Consider the following 14,603-nt stretch of genomic DNA (forward strand, 5'->3'; position numbering starts at 1 on the left):
TTAGATGAGAAACCTTAAATGAACTCAGCATAAACAAGACTGAGTAACCTTTCCATTACTGGTTGAGATACAATTACAAGTTTGTCAGTTTTGAACAATGTTAAAGATCTATTATATGCCATTGACAGGTTAATTTATAATGGAATGGATGCTTGTGTGGCGAAAATACACGCACCTTCTGTTTGAACCCAAATTAACATTTTTTCCCGACAAAGGGGACTCGAAGAAATATCAACACGGCCAATATCAGTGGCCCAAGCTATATATTTTTGACAAGTTCGAAATATATTGTTTAGAGGCTAAATAAGGCCTACTTGAAGACTAAGCGATCTCGAAGCAAATCTGAATATTCCTGAGTTTACTATTAATAATCAAGATATTTGATAATTAATAGTGATTTACTTGGCTACGAAGATGGATCATATGGAAAGATCTTTGCATTAAAGATGGCCTCGTGGTTGTAGTTGGCTAGGATTCTAATCTACAGGGAGTCCTTGTTACGTGCATATCATGGCTTTAATCAATTAAGGAAAGAGGAAGGACGTGATGCATGCATGGTAATTATCAAAGCTACACATCAAGCAATTAAAGGTGGCATGGACATGGACCAATTCATTAAGGACTCAATTATGGCAATTATGGTTTGCCATGCAATCAAGCAATTAAGGTGGACGTGGAACATGTGGAAGGAAGGATATAATTCCTTAATTGTAACAAACAAGGACATATAATCTCATTGCATAATTGCATACCACGAGCTACCGGAGTCACCGCGAAGATATATATGCAATTAATGCATATCAAACAGTTCGCATCCAAGATATTGGTTCCAGAGGCAATTAACCTTGCCTACATTCTAGCGGCGACAGAGGAGGATAATTATTAATTATATACGATAGTTATCAAAACTATTAAGAGTTTTGATTTGATTCAAGGCCAATAACTGTGGCCTAAAGTATAGTATTTCATTCATATTTGGAAAGTGAATCTACCAGCAGCCTATATATAGAGGCTAAAGACGACACAGCAAAGAGGACCTCTCTCAAATCAATCAATCCTAGCGATTACAAAGCCTCCCCGGAGCAAACCTTCAACCTCGTTGAAACCAGGTGACCGCGCGCCAGTCCTAGTCTCTCCAAGAGTTTATTGTCAGCATCACCAAATCAACCCGGCGACCGTACTTTCAGTCCTAGTCTCTCCAAGAGCCAACTGCCAGTACCACTGCCACCGAGACTCTCTCAACCAGCAAAGCAAGGGTAACGCCCTCGCAACCCAGCGAAGTTAAAGTCACGCTTCAGCAAAACCCGTGCTTTCTCCAAACTTCCCAGTGATTGCTCTTCTCAACCTACAACGTTGAGTATCGATTCGATGACGCGAAGAGATCACATCCAAAGTCCTTATCCGTAAGGCAAGAAGTCCTTTCTCGGAAGGCTAGAGAAGAACCTTGTGGCGAGATTGGTGCTCTCCTCGTCCACAACGCTTGAAGAAGAAGTCAGGTCAAGGGATTCCCCCGACGACTGCACCCCACGGTGCTGGCACACCTGCGCACACGCTCAAAAGAAACATTTTGGCACGCCCAGTGGGACCACGCTAGAGTCTTTTGTGTTCACCATCATTGGGATGCCAGGGGAATATCTTTACCGAAAGAACTCCTAAAGTGAAATGATGACCAATGTTGCCACCATTGGCGACACTACGACAAGAGAGGCTTTCATTCCGAAGCCTATTCCAGAGGGAGCAACCTTCGAGGTAAGGTTCGCGATCATCATGGAGATTATTGAAAATCATCGCAAGAAGATAGCCGTCGATTTTGACAGGGAAACCGCGAAGACAGATCAGCTCATACGCGAACTGGACGAGTGTATCGCCCAATGGACTGAGGATACCAAGCGACAAAAGCAAGTCATGGAGGCCATCGCAAACCAAAACAAGCAGACCTCATCGGAGTTCGCGACCTTGCGCAAAGAAAGTTCCAGCTTGGTTACTCAAGTCAGTTCGCATCAAAGTGAATTGGAAAGTCAAAAATCTGCACGCAAAGAGGTCGTTTCTGCAACTAACTTGCCTATAGGTGGTAATCAACCTACGGGTCTCGTTGTTGAATCACAGCCTTACATAGAGGCTGCACTTGGAGATGATGGTCCACAAAATTATTCTTCTGGCAATACAATTGTCTCTGAACAAATATCTAATTTCTCCACTGATCAAGCCAAATACGTGGCTACTAATCAGATGCATGGGGGGCATGATATTGCCTAGGTTCACCCCCTTGATAACCAAAAGCATGTGCATAATCAATTTAATTATGATTTTGCTACTGGACATCATCATGGTCATGCAAAGAGTCATGGCCCACCTTATAATCATCAATTAAGCCTTGGCCTTGCTACTGGACGTCATGGTGAAGGTGGCCACAATCATGGTCAACTTAATTATCAATTAAGTTATGATCTTGAAAAGCCAATCTGTGGCTTTATTAATCAATTCTACTTGAATTTCTTCATATATGCTTCAAGACCAAGCAGTGGCCTTGATATATGCGGAGGATACATCTGCAACACACCTTGCAAGAATGGCCAGAATAATTATTCTAGTGGCCAGTTTGTCCTTCACGACTGCAAGTTTGAGTATCATCAATACAAGTTAACTTTTGTTTATGATTATCTCGCTTCAAATTTCTTGCAAAAGAAATTTGCTTATGATACTAAACAATCCATAGAGGTGTCTCAATATGATGCCTGGAAAGAAAATAGAGGCAAACAAATATTTGATATGCCTATTTTTGAAGAAGAGATCAATTCACTACTCTTTGGTGACTCTAAGTATGATGTCAACATGGAGCCAATATATGATGAATATGATGAGAATTATAATTTAATTATTGGTTCCAAAAGTCATATGCAGGATTCAAGTTCTTTGAAGCTCTTGATCATGAGAATTTTGACCAACAAGTGGTCAAATTCAAAAGCCAATTTGTGGCTTATTCTAGAGACACCATGTTCTATGACATGGTAGTTAGCGACAAAGCCGATCTTGGGACACCATCATCTCCAAAATTACAATTGAAGATCATGCTTCGTCAACCAACAAAGATACTTGGGGGCCAATATTACTCCTCCTGTGAGCCAATTTTCTTCCAAGTTTTCGACGCGAAGTATCTTTGTTACTTTCCTACAAGCTCTCACAAGAGAGGCGTTCATGCTATAAATTTTGATGCATCGGAGCTTAGAGTGAAGCATAGGTGGCCTCCCCCGTGGCCTTCTAGAGGTTAGCCAAATGCACTGCTGCTAGCTTCTTTCTTTGCTTTTAATTCTCTGTCAATTTTCAGTTTGCATTTTCCTTTTCGTAGTAAAAAAAAAAAACAAAACAAAAAAGAACAAAAACAAAAAGAGTTTCAAGTTGGTGCGTCGCGGAGGATGCAAAAATTGTGTTCTTGCCTAACAATGGCTTGAACTTTCTGATATACTTAGAGGCCATTGGTTTGGCCTGGGCACATATACAAGAGGTATTTAATATGCCTAGTATGGTGTCAGCCACAGAAGAAGTCAAATCAATATTTTTGCCAACAATTGTGGCGAAAAAGGAGGGTTGCGAATTGTTCGCAACGAAGTGACTTTAGTTACACGTGACATCGAGAAGAAATGACTCGCGAAGGAATACTGAAGGCTTATGTGCATGAACTTATTAGAGTTTTGCGGCCGCAAAATAAAGAAGAAGAACTAGGTTCTTTGCAGAAGAAGAAGCTCTTTTTGGAGACTTCTGTTTGGTCGCGAAGTCCAGCGACCTACAGGAGAGTTATTCAGGCCCGGCCTTGCCCAAGGGCAGCCTTGGCGACAGCCCAGGGTCCAAGGGAAGGTAGGGCACAATTTTTTTGATTTTATATATATATATATATATATATATATATATATTTGATATATTTATATATAAATAGCAATATATGCTAGGGAACGTGAAAAGTCTAGCCGATACTAGCTGCGTGTTTTCTTTTTCTTCTTCAACTCTTTGAGTCATCAAGAACTGTGAAAAGTCATGCGTCATTATAGTAGGGTCTTTCACTCTCTTCAAAACTTTGAAATCAAACAAATTTCTCTTTAAATTTGGGGTTTTTATGGTTATTAAATCCCTCAATTTACTTGCATCATTTGTCATTTTCAATCTTTCTCCTATATGTTTTTCATCTCCCAATAATCTTTCTCCTCTCTATTTTTCTGTTCTTCTGCGGTGAGTAGACATATTTTTTTGACATTCTATGATGCAGGTTGAGGTATAGATCAAAATAGATATTTGGTGTTCTTTATTTTTAAAATTTTAGATATTAGAAATTTTATTGCTTGTTTTTTTGTGATTTCGTTGATTATTCTAAAAACTTGTCATTAATTTGTAATTTTTCGAAGTCAAATTAATCTCAGAATCATCAACAACAAAAAATCTCTGGACCAGCCTTGGGCACCAAAAAAATTTTCACCCTGGGCATCAAGAACCTCAGGACGAGCCCTGGAGTTATTGAAGAGCTCGCGAGTTAAAAAAAAAAAATAAGAAGAGTTCTTATTCTTTCTCCACAATAATCATTCGTGTCGCACTATGATTTGCACTTATGGCCGACATACTTTTGGAAGTTACTTTAATAGCTAAGCCAACAGCAATCAAGAAGTGGTACGTTCTGACACTATATGTCTATATATATTATATATATAGCCTACATGGTGGCTTACAATAATGATGCATGATGGTATGAGCTGACTATAGCATGTGCTCATCCAACAAGGACAAGGTAGGCTTTATTGATTAGCCTAATGATATATATATATATATATATATATATATATATATATAAATAAAGCAACAAGGAGCACGTGGCCAGGCAGCATTAAAGGTGGCCATGCATTGTGATTCTTGATTGGGGCCATAATTCATGCATGCATGTATCACTCTGCATGGTATATACATAGGCTGCAAATTACTCGCGATTCTCGAAGACACTAGGCATGATTATCAACACTTCGCATGGAGCCAGCATAGTCGCCTGATGGCTTTTAATTAAGCATAATTGAAAACCCATGCAGTCTCAGTTTTCGCGAGGCAGCGAGTGTGATGTCTGCATATGCTATGATGGCGGCCTTGGTGGCCTCACATGCACGATCATTAGGCAGTGTAATAGCATATTCACTTTATGCGGAAAGCTTGCACTTCGCGTAAGGGATAAAAGCAAAAGGGTCGCGAAGGCAGACGTATATTTTTGTCATGGAATTTTGCAAGCAGCATGGTTAAAGGCCGCGAAGGCCATTCATTTGCGATCAAAGACGGCCTCTTTTAATTCTTCGCATAGGGGGGCACGTATGGGGGAGGTATTTCAAAATTTTTGTGGCATGAGTTTAATGCCAAACTTTACAATTAAGACTTGTTTAAGTGTCTTAATATCAACAAGGCCAATATCTGTGGCCTTTATTGGAAGCATCCATTCTATCTTAACATATTAGACCAAATCTTCATGGCATATTGCTAGAAAAATGGTTATTATTGCCAGGAGCAACATTTTTCGCATGACGGCGAGAGTTCATTAGAGATAGAGCATCTGTGATTAAAGTCCAAGGTACTCATGTTAATTATATGGCGTGTGCCATTCTTTCTAATCCATCTCACCGCTTGTCAAGGCGGTGACAATCAAGCTTCATGGCCTATTTTAGGGGCCTATATATGGAATCAGTAAGTGATTTACAATTATCAATTTTCAGTTAAGCCAATGCAAGTGGCTTTAATGCAACGTTATTGCAAGACAAGTGCTGACTCAAGACCTCTTCAGTCAAGACGGGGAACTTTGACTTTGAGGTCTGGGGGGCAATGTTTGAACCCAAATTAACATTTTTTCCCGACAAAGGGGACTCGAAGAAATATCAACACGGCCAATATCAGTGGCCCAAACTATATATTTTTGACAAGTTCGAAATATATTGTTTAGAAGCTAAATAAGGCCTACTTGAAGACTAAGCGATCTCGAAGCAAATCTAAATATTCCTGAGTTTACTATTAATAATCAAGATATTTGATAATTAATAGTGATTTACTTGGCTACGAAGATGGATCATATGGAAAGATCTTTGCATTAAAGATGGCCTCGTGGTTGTAGTTGGCTAGGATTCTAATCTACAAGGAGTCCTGATTACGTGCATATCATGGCTTTAATCAATTAAGGAAAGAGGAAGGACGTGATGCATGCATGGTAATTATCAAAGCTACACATCAAGCAATTAAAGGTGGCATGGACATGGACCAATTCATTAAGGACTCAATTATGGCAATTATGGTTTGCCATGCAATCAAGCAATTAAGGTGGACGTGGAACATGTGGAAGGAAGGATATAATTCCTTAATTGTAACAAACAAGGACATATAATCTCATTGCATAATTGCATACCACGAGCTACGGGAATCACCACGAAGATATATATGCAATTAATGCATATCAAACAGTTCGCATCCAAGATATTGGTTCCAGAGGCAATTAACGTTGCCTACATTCTAGCAGTGACAGAGGAGGATAATTATTAATTATATACGATAGTTATCAAAACTATTAAAAGTTTTAATTTGATTCAAGGCCAATAACTGTGGCCTAAAATATAGTATTTCATTCATATTTGGAAAGTGAATCTACCAGCAGCCTATATATAGAGGCTAAAGACGACACAGCAAAGAGGACCTCTCTCAAATCAATCAATCCAAGCGATTACAAAGCCTCCCCGGAGCAAACCTTCAACCTCGTTGAAACCCTGTGACTGCGCGCCAGTCCTAGTCTCTCCAAGAGCCGATTGTCAGCATCACCAGATCAACCCGGCGACCGTACTTTCATTCCTAGTCTCTCCAAGAGCCGACTGCCAGTACCACTGCCACCGAGACTCTCTCAACCAGCGAAGTAAGGGTAACGCCCTCGCAACCCAGCGAAGCTAAAGTCACGCTTTAGCAAAACCCGTGCTTTCTCCAAACTTCCCAGTGATTGCTCTGCTCAGCCTACAATGTTGAGTATTGATTCGGTGACGCGAAGAGATCACATCCAAAGTCCTTATCCGTAAGGCAAGAAGTCCTTTCTCGAAAGGCTAGAGAAGAACCTTGTGGCGAGGTTGGTGCTCTCCTCATCCACAATGCTTGAAGAAGAAGTCAGGTCAAGGGATTCCCCCGACGACTACACCCCACGGTGCTGGCACGCCTACGCAATCACATCGGCAAAAGAGACAGTTTGCACGCCAATTGATTTTGGAGCCAAACACCTTCAACTTTGAAAACATGTGAACTCCTTTTGCGACATCAATAAACGGTAGCTTTTGAGGTGTGGTAACAATAACAACAGTAGTCAATGGAACTACCTGAAAATCCAATACTTTGTCCAAATCAAAACGTAGAAATATTGAATAGAAAAAGATTTGGGTAAAATATCTACATATAACATACTAGATATAAAATAATGGTTAATCACACAAATATAAAGGAGAATGCATAATTTGATTAATGGAATTCTCTTAATCTGGACCCCTAAAATGAAAAGAAAATAAACGAATTAAGTGCATATGAAAATATAGCAGGACCTGGCACAAAGTAAGCTGAATATTACCAGCTCCAGGGGGCATGTCAACAACAAGGTAATCCATCTTTCCCCTACATAATGAAATGAACACAACTATACACTGAAAGTACGATCTTTTAGCATTGAATTGTAAGGGCCCCTGAACTTAAATTTTTTAAGTTGTACTATCAAGTATTTTTTAAGTTCACAATACTGATCACTTTCTACTGCATGCAACATTTCATCAGCATGAACTTGCAATGCAGGAAGATACATGAAACCACTTGCTCAGAAAACCAAAAATATGATTATGTGGTATCAGTAACTACTAAAAGCGATTGTAAAGTTTGTCAGTGTAATAGTACCTTAGACCTCATTATCCCATAAGTACCAAATGCCTTTGCCACTTCCCCAGCTCTGCCACAACCATCAATCAGTGCCCCATATGTGTGAACATTTGGTTCTACTCCAGCACTAACCATGAAATAAAGTGAATGATCAATCACATCTACAGAAACTTGCAATTAGATTAATTAATTATGAATGTAACATCTTTGTGTGTTTTTCAATATGATCATTGGATGGGTGGAACTTACTTGTATATTGAGGAGAAAGCCAGCTTGACTGAAAGAGCTCAAACATAAGGCTGCTGTAAGGAGTACCGCTGCAGCCGTGGGTGTGTTGGCATAGTTCAAGCACAGCAATGACACTCCAGGCCCAATGAAACCAATGGACTGTTTGGTACACATACATGTCAAAATGGTGCATTAAAACATGTATATGTTCAAGTGAGTTTACTGTAAATCAACATTTGATACAAAAGACTTTGCTTTCCTAATTGGATTCAATTAAATTCAACTTAGACTTTCCTTATAGAAGCAGATTCCATCAAACAGATAATTTAAACAAGTAAGAAATTCCCCTGTCACATGGTGCATGATTTTTGTTTCAAATTAAGATTTATTCAAGAACTCCTGTTTCCCTTTTGCAGACAATTCTTTTATAAGATCGAAGAGGTACTGTTTTGCTCTATAATTATAGTGACACCCAAAAGAGATACCTGCATGATCTTTCGGACTATCGTCAAAGAGTAGCCAGCCTTGATTAAGAAATCTGATGTTGTGCCAGCAATGCAGCTGGAAATTGCCATTGTTCCCCATGGAACAGCACTAAACCAAGCTGCTTGTTTCAAGTTTACATTAAATACCTATAACAATGGAAAATTAAAAAAATACATTGTTTCGAATGATAGTAAGTTGCCAATAGTAGTATATAAATAACACACTGATATGATGATATAGGTGAATATAAGCTCTGAGATATGTCCAGATAAGTCCTGAGCTTTTGGTGGGTAGTGCTTGAGCAATATTTAGGGTTAATGGTGTTACCATGCACAAAGAACTAGTAAAATGAACTTACAGTCTTGAAATAAACAGGCATCCAAGAAAGCAGAACAAAGTATCCCTGCAACATGATGGACCATACCAAAAACACAGAAAAAGGGAATTAAGGACCACCACCAGATAAAAGATTTCACTAAACAAAATCACTATTACTATATATTTGTAGCAACTAGTAAGCAAACTCACCCAATTATTAGTTATGTTGGCAAATATAATACTCCATGTTGGTAGTTTTGATAGTAGGAGCCGTAGAGGTGGGAACTTGTCGTTGCTTACTCACTACTACAAAAAATAGGTTTCATAAAAAATTTTAGATGACACGCAAAAAAAAGGTCACCTATCAAGGAGTCATAGTAAGTCATCTATTAGGACGTTGAAAAAACGTCCTTAAATATCTACAAGGACACTGGAAAAGTGTCCTTGTTTCCATAAATAAACGTCATATAATGTTTATAAGGACACTTGAAAAGTGTCTTTGTTTCTATAAATAAACGTCATCTAATGTTCATAAGGACACTAGAAAAGCGTCTTTATAACTTAAAAAAGCGTTATCAAATATGTATAAGGACACTAAAAAAACGTCCTTGTATCTTTTTCATGAAACAAAAAAAAAAATTAAAATATGCAAATTTACACCATTACTAACCAAACTTATATATAAACATCCAAAATACAATATCAAATGAGCACAGATTTATTTTCCCAAGTGCACTAAACTATAAGTTACAGTCTAATCTAACTACAACTTTACAAGTATTGCCACATCACATTCATTATGAGCATCCATGAGTTTGTCTTGAACTGCAATATCAATCAAATAGTAGTGAAGAATTATACCAAGTGCAAATATAAGCCTTATCATTGAAGTCTCAATTAAAACCAATATTCTCATTGGCAAATGGAACTGGAGAAAAGAAAAAACAAATTGAACTCTAGTGAATTTAAATACCTTTTCAGTCTGAATAGATTTTGCTTCATGTAAATTTTATGGCAAGCATTTGAGAATGCCAAACCTGTTTGCGACAAAATCAATTCTTAACAAACAAATAAGTGATAACTTAACAAGATTATGATAATGAATGACATGATTATGAATAAAACATTCATCTATAGCCTTCATAATGAATGTTTTATTTATTCAAAACAAAAACTCAGTTTGACAATCATTAAGTGAAGGACAAGTGATTATGGTGCGCCTGCATATATCACAAATACTAAATCTAAACAAAACATTATGTTACATAAGTGACTAATTCTCAGCAAATGCTCAATCCAGTTTTATAACTTCAACCAATCCAATCATCTATCAAGTTAATTTATGTTTGGGACCTTCCTCGTCCTCAATTGCTTTCTCAATTAGGCAAAGGCTACTTCCACTTGAAACTTCATCTATAGAAATACATGCTAAAAGATGACTAACTTTAAAGTGGTAAGACCAAATCACATGAATGAACAAAGGAAGACAAATGATTTACCTTTCTTACTTATACTGGAATTGGAGAAACAGACTGAATACAGAAGTCAAAAATAGAGCAATCAAAGGCTGCAAAACAAAAATTAGAATGAAATATACAAGCTAGAAACTTAGATCTCAAATTGAGAAACAAACCAATATTGCTGCACCAAGTACAAGTTAGAAACTGAAATCCCAACTGAGAAACAAACCAGTATTGTTGCACTAAGTACAAGCTAGAAACTACAATCCTAATTGAGAAACCAACCAATATTGTTGCACTACGTATAAGCTAAAAACTAGATAACAATTAAGAAATAAGCCAATAACACAATTATTTATCTTTGTTACCAAACTCGAACTAACTAGCCTTCATATATAATACTTAAATTAAACAACACACAATACAAGCATATAGACTACAAAAATAGGAGAATACCTACCATGCAAGCTGCCAATATTTTCAGAGGTGGGTAGAAATCCTTTGCTGGTTAATGGCAATATCCTTTTGCATCCTTTTTGAACCATCGACGCTTATCATGGTGACCTGATTCAGCGAGCAAAACTTATTCAATAAGCCATAACCTATGAAGAAAAATTAAAGAAAATAATTATTACCTTCACACTCTGTAGTTCCTCTTTAAGATCCCAAGGGTTGTCTTCTTCATCCCTTTTTCTCCTCCTGCACTGCTGAGCTTCTTCTTGTACACCTGATGCTAGTCTTCTAAGACTACTCACTTGATAGTCATAATTAGCACAGAGACGAGCAGGTCCATGTTGCCTATTGAGAAGAAGAACTGTCTGAATAGAACCACGCAAGAACCTGAAAATAAGAGAACACTCACTGGGAGACTACTGATTGCAAGAACCATATGAAAATGGTAACACATTGAATGAAAGTAATACATCCTTGTCGAAGTCAATTATCTTTCACAAGCCTTAGAAAATTAGATTAGAAGGTAAGAAACAATAATCCATAGGTTATGAAATTTAGAAGCAAAGCAAAAGTTTCTCAGCCAATTTTAAATCTGAAATTTTAATGCATAAACAAATAGGATATGCATCTGTCACTTATATTTTATGCCCATCTATAAAGTGTAGACTACCACCTTCAAATTGGGGATCTTCTGGTCAAAAGCAACTTCCTTTCCCTCATAATTTTAACAAGAACTTGCCTTCCAACACTTCCCTGGAAAAGAAAAAATGGTTGAGCAATCATGTGAAGTTAGGAAGATCAACAATATCAAATGACAAATCATGTAGAAACTGGTGAACTTACCATATCTACCAGGACATTTACCACCATATGATTTTCAGAATGGAGAAGAGAGAGTAGTTGGGTGCCTTGTCTGTGGTAGCATACGAGGTGGAATATTCAAACTACACCAGAAAGTAAGAGAGAATTATAATCATAAAAGGAATCAACATGTGTATCAAATAGAATTAAATCTCTACCTTGGTCGTGAAAAGTCATATATGATAATCTGAAGGTGATTGTACTGTGCTTCCCTTGCACATGTTCTGAGAAGTTGAGAGAGATTGGTCCAGCCAGAATTTTGAAGAATCAAACTCAAGATATAAAATTGATAAAATTAAACATATATCTCCTCTGACCAGAACGAACATTGACCCTATAAGAGATAAAATGATAAAATTAAACGTATATATCCTAATACCCAGTGATTATAGTCATTAGATTATAGATTCACATCAGCAAGAACATACTAACATATACCTCGCTTGTCATAAGGAGTTAGATCTGACCCAGCCAATCTACGGGTTTGGTCGCAATGAATATCCCTCTTCTTTCTTTCTTCTTCGCTACACCTGCCAATACAAACACAATTATCAACAAGTAAGAAAGTGTACACTAAAATCACTAACACCAATACAAAACAAAAACCCAACATGAACCTTCAATTTTGATTGAGCAAGGATTTCACACGTTTGGATTTTCGATGGTAGGGAAGAATATTAGGGTTTTCTAGGTGATGATGGATGCATCGAGATGAAGCTGAGAAAGAATAGAGAATTGTTGATTGATAGGATGAAATTAGGTGAACTATTTCCATTTGATGGGAAACTTTGATAGAAATTGAGGGAAAGTGAAAGGGAAGGGTTTGAATCTGAGAGGGAAGACAAAAATTTGAGCCATTTGGGAAAACTTGAATAGTGAATCATGTAGTGGATCGAATGCCTAGCACGGGACTTTTCTATTATTTCCCTTATTCAACTATTATGGTTTTTGGGTATCCGTGATTCGAACCCGAGACCTCTTTGGATTTTAGATGCGTTGGCCTCTGCGCAACTTTTCCCTGTTTTTGCTTTTGAAGTGCTTAAGTGGTGTTGACGTCGTGGCATATATGCAAGGACATTCAGTAAAAAAAAACGTCCTAAAAAAAATTAGTGGGTGTCCCCAATACTGTTTTCTGTAGTAGTGACTGGAGAATCAGATTTTCCAACTTGGATCAACCGGAGCTCTGATTTGCTGATGAAATCACTCTCTCTTAGATCATTTGTGATTGTATATGTCCATATTGTCAACCAGAGCAGTCCAAGGGAGGAGAAGAGAATAAAGGGACCAGAAAATCCCATTGATGACAGCATAATTGGAGTTAGTAGTAAGCCGGTAACATTGCCAAGATGAAACCCAGCCATAGAAATTCCAACTGCACTAGCTCTTTCATGGGTCGGGAACCACATGCTCAAATTTACACATAAACATATCTTAGTTGTCTAATGAACTAGTTACCAAATACTGTATACACAAAATCTGTTTAAATCCTGGCTTACGAAGACGTCAGTTGGTGAACAAATTTGACCCTAACATTATTGTAACTAAATTACAATATCAAGGATCAAAGGGGCATTACCTTGATAAGAGGGTGCTCATGGAAGGCAGGGCCACACCTTCAGCGAGTCCAAAGAAGGCATGAACAACCAATAGGCTGGTTGTAGAATGGTTGGTAGCTCAGGGAGTGAGGAGAGTGGCCAAAGACCACATGGCCACACCCCATGCCATCACTCTCTTCCCTCCATATCTGTCTACTAACACTACACCAAAAATCTTATCAAACAACGGCAGAAAACCGATGTGGGATTTGGGTCCCACCGTTGTAGAGTGAGCCGTTGTCTGATGAAAAATCAGACAACGGTGGAACACAGTTGTGTGATAAACACACAGACAACATGTATGTGTTATAGCTGTTGTGCGATAGCTCAGCAGATGCCAAGCGCAGCAGTTGAGGCGCTGTCTTCAGACAACAGTGCTAGTTTTAAGCTGTTGTATGTTAAGCGTATCAGACAACATTTTTTTATTTTGTCTGTTGTCTGATTGATCTTCAAACTTCAGTTCTTGGACTATATCTGTTGTGTGATTAACTTTAGGACAATAGAGTTCAATTGGTTCTGTTGTGTGATTAACTTTTAGGACAACAGAGTTCAATTAATTCTGTTGTCTGAGTATAAATCAGAAGACACTGATTCGTTAAAAACCGATGTGTGATATGATTGATTACAATGTGCTTCTGTCCCATTTTTGGCCATTCAGACAAGAGGTAGTGATCATTATATCTAATCTATTGTGTGATCATTTGAACATCCCATTCTGGAATTAGATTGTGCATTCATTTGGTCCATTTACGAAATGAACAGGAGTTCATCAAATACAAACATTGTAAACCATCAAATGAGTAATCTAAACACTTTAGGCTCCATGTAGAAGCTGATTGTATGACCATCTTTGAATGCATCCTCACCCCACAAGATTTATAGTTGTTGCCTATATATGTTCAAATAGTAAGAGATTTAAATCTATTAGTTAGCAGATGAATCTTTTGCCCTTTTGTTCCAAGGCCTCGCCTAGCAATTGGTAGGCGCACAATCTTCTTCTTTAAAGGTTTAGGTGTAATATCTACTTGAGCACGCAATGGAACAACATCTGGTGGGATAACAGAGGGTGGGGGTGGCAATGCATGCTCTGCCCCGTTTCCATCTGCCCAGTTTTCTCCATTTGCGTCGTTTTCTACATTTGCGTCATTCTCTCCATTTGATCCATTTCCATAGGGCTCAAATGAATCCATAGCCTAAAAATGCACCAAAAGATAATAAAAGGTAAACATTAGTAGAAGGTAATTTCATTAGGAAAAAAAGAGAATGAATGATTAAAATTTCATTTATAGTACAAAGGATA

The 14,603-nt window shown here is 37.9% G+C and overlaps 1 pseudogene; it reads right to left on the reverse strand.

The window, feature by feature from the left end:
* Nucleotides 1-7,902: 7,902 nt before the first annotated feature.
* On the reverse strand, nt 7,903-14,017 carry LOC112165591 (annotated as a pseudogene).
* Nucleotides 14,018-14,603: the final 586 nt, after the last annotated feature.

The sequence above is a fragment of the Rosa chinensis genome, chromosome 1 (assembly GCF_002994745.2).
Source record: "Rosa chinensis cultivar Old Blush chromosome 1, RchiOBHm-V2, whole genome shotgun sequence".
Lineage (NCBI taxonomy): Eukaryota > Viridiplantae > Streptophyta > Magnoliopsida > Rosales > Rosaceae > Rosa > Rosa chinensis.